This window comes from Arachis hypogaea, chromosome 18 (genome assembly GCF_003086295.3).
Source record: "Arachis hypogaea cultivar Tifrunner chromosome 18, arahy.Tifrunner.gnm2.J5K5, whole genome shotgun sequence".
NCBI classification, from domain to species: Eukaryota; Viridiplantae; Streptophyta; class Magnoliopsida; order Fabales; family Fabaceae; genus Arachis; species Arachis hypogaea.
The window spans coordinates 11,115,243-11,118,247 of NC_092053.1; the positions used below are offsets into that span (position 1 = coordinate 11,115,243).

The 3,005-nt window shown below is 31.4% G+C and overlaps 1 non-coding gene across 1 annotated transcript; it reads right to left on the bottom strand.

The window, feature by feature from the left end:
- Positions 1 to 2,306: 2,306 nt before the first annotated feature.
- LOC112773480 (small nucleolar RNA R71) lies at positions 2,307 to 2,414 on the bottom strand. The gene has a single exon (XR_003188027.1). It is a non-coding gene; the product is annotated as a small nucleolar RNA R71 (small nucleolar RNA).
- Between the last annotated feature and the right edge of the window lie 591 nt (positions 2,415 to 3,005).

Below are 3,005 nucleotides of genomic sequence, written 5' to 3' on the forward strand. Positions count from 1 at the left end.
AATTTTTTCAAAAATCTTTCAAAAATTTCTCCTTTGTTTTCGAAAAAAAAAATTTTATTTTTAAAATAAAAATGTTTTCAAAAATAAATTATTCTATGCCTTCAAAACTTTCAAGAATGAATTCTAGAGTTTCATGGTAACATGTTGAATCCTATCTGGCTGAAAAGCCATACCCAAACTCCTTTGGGATTGGTCTTCAACTAATCGCCTCAATGGATGTAAATCCATTCTAAAGCTTGAATGGCTATTAAGTCATGTCTGACCCTTTGATTGGAGCTTTAGACTAAAGAGCACAAGATTCCTGGAATTCATATTAAAGATTTTGAAATCCTTATTTTTGTTTTTCAGATAATTTTCGAAAAAAATACAAAAAAAATTAGAAAATCATAAAAATCAAAAATATTTTTTGTGTTCTTGTTTGAGTCTTGAGTCATGTTATAAGTTTGGTGTCAATTGCATGTGCATCTTGCATTTTTCGAAAAAAATCATGCATTCATAGTGTTCTTCATGATCTTCAAGTTGTTCTTGGTAAGCCTTCTTGTTTGATCTTTGCATTTGCATGTTTTGTGTCTTTTCTTGTTTTTCATATGCATTCCTGAATTCTTTATGTCTAAGCATTAAAGAATTCTAAGTTTGGTGTCTTGCATGTTTTCTTTGCATTAAAAATTTTTCAAAAATGTGTTCTTGATGTTCATCATGATCTTCATAGTGTTCTTGGTGTTCATCTTGACATTCATAGCATTCTTGCATGTATTCATTGTTTTGATCCATAACTTTCATGCATTGCATCATTTTTCTTGTTTTTCTCTCTCTTCATTAAAAATTCAAAAATAAAAAAAATACCTTTCCTTTTTTCTCTCTCAAAATTTCGAAAATTAGATTTGACTTTTTCAAAAATTTTTAAAATCTAGTTGTTTTTATGAGTCAAATCAAATTTTCAATTTAAAAATCCTATCTTTTTCAAAATCTTTTTCAAAAATCAAATCTTTTTCATTTTTCTTAGTTATTTTCGAAAATTATAAAAATATTTTTCAAAAATCTTTTTCTTATTTTTATATCAAATTTTCGAAAATAACAATAACAATTAATATTTTGATTCAAAAATTTCAAGTTTGTTACTTGCTTGTTAAAAAAGATTCAAACTTTAAGTTCTAGAATCATATCCTGTGATTTCTTGTGAATCAAGTCATTAATTGTGATTTTAAAAATCAAATCTTTTTCAAAAAAACTAATTTCTATCATCTCTTTTCAAAAATATCTTCTCATCATATCTTTTTCAAAAATTTGATTTCAAAATATCTTTTCTAACTTCCTAACTTCTTATCTTTTCAAAAATTGATTTTCAAAATTTGTTTCAACTAACTAACTAACTTTTTGTTTGTTTCTTATCTTTTTCAAAACTACCTAACTAACTCTCTCTCTCTCTAATTTTCGAAAATATCTCCCTCTTTTTCAAAAATTCTTTTTAATTAACTAATTATTTTAATCTTTGATTTTAAAAATTTTCAAAAATTACTAACCTTTTTCAAAAACTATTTTCGAAAATCACTAACTCTTTTTCAAAAATTATTTTCGAAAAATTCTCTCTCTCTCATCTTATTTATTCATCCATTAACATCTCTTCCTCACATCACTCACCAAATTCGAACCCTCTCTTCTATTTGTGTTCGAATTTTTTTCTTCTTCTTCTCTTATTCTACTAACAATAAGGAACCTCTTTACTGTGACATAGAGGATTCCTCTTCTTTTCTTTTTCTCTTCTCTTTCTTATGAGCAGGGACAAAGAAAAAGGCATTCTTGTTGAAGCTGATCCAGAACCTGAAAGGACTCTGAAGAGAAAACTAAGAGAAGCTAAATTACAACAATCCAGAGATAACCTTATTGAAAATTTCGAACAAGTAAAGGAGATGGCAGCCGAACCCAACAACAATAATGCAAGGAGAATGCTTGGTGACTTTACTGCACCTAATTCCAATCTACATGGAAGAAGCATCTCCATTCCTGCCATTGGAGCAAACAACTTTGAGCTAAAACCTCAATTAGTTTCTCTAATGCAGCAGAACTGCAAGTTTCATAGACTTCCATCTGAAGATCCTTTTCAGTTCTTAACTGAATTCTTGCAAATATGTGATACTGTTAAGACTAATGGAGTAGATCCTGAAGTCTACAGGCTCATGCTTTTCCCTTTTGCTGTAAGAGACAGAGCTAGAGTGTGGTTGGACTCTCAACCCAAAGATAGCCTGAACTCTTGGGATAAGCTGGTCACGGCTTTCTTAGCCAAGTTCTTTCCTCCTCAAAAGCTGAGCAAGCTTAGAGTGGATGTTCAAACCTTCAAACAAAAAGATGGTGAATCCCTCTATGAAGCTTGGGAAAGATACAAACAGTTGACCAAAAAGTGTCCTTCTGACATGCTTTCAGAATAGACCATCCTGGATATATTCTATGATGGTCTGTCTGAGTTATCTAAGATGTCATTGGATACCTCTGCAGGTGGATCCATTCACCTAAAGAATTTGCCTGCAGAAGCTCAAAAACTCATTAACATGGTTGTAAATAACCAGTTCATGTACACTTCTAAAAGGAATCCTGTGAATAATGGGACGCCTATGAAGAAGGGAGTTCTTGAGATTGATACTCTGAATGCCATATTGGCTCAGAACAAAATATTGACTCAGCAAGTCAATATGATTTCTCAGAGTCTGAATGGAATGCAAGCTGCATCCAACAGTACTCAAGAGGCATCTTCTGAAGAAGAAGCTTATGATCCTGAGAACCCTGCAATAGCAGAGGTAAATTACATGGGTGAACCATATGGAAACACCTATAATCCATCATGGAGAAATCATCCAAATTTCTCATGGAAGGATCAAAAGCCTCAACAAGGCTTTAATAATGGTGGAAGAAACAGGTTTAGCAATAGCAAGCCTTTTCCATCATCCACTCAGCAACAGACAGAGAATTCTGAGCAGAATCCATCTAGCTTAGCAAATTTAGTATCTGATCTA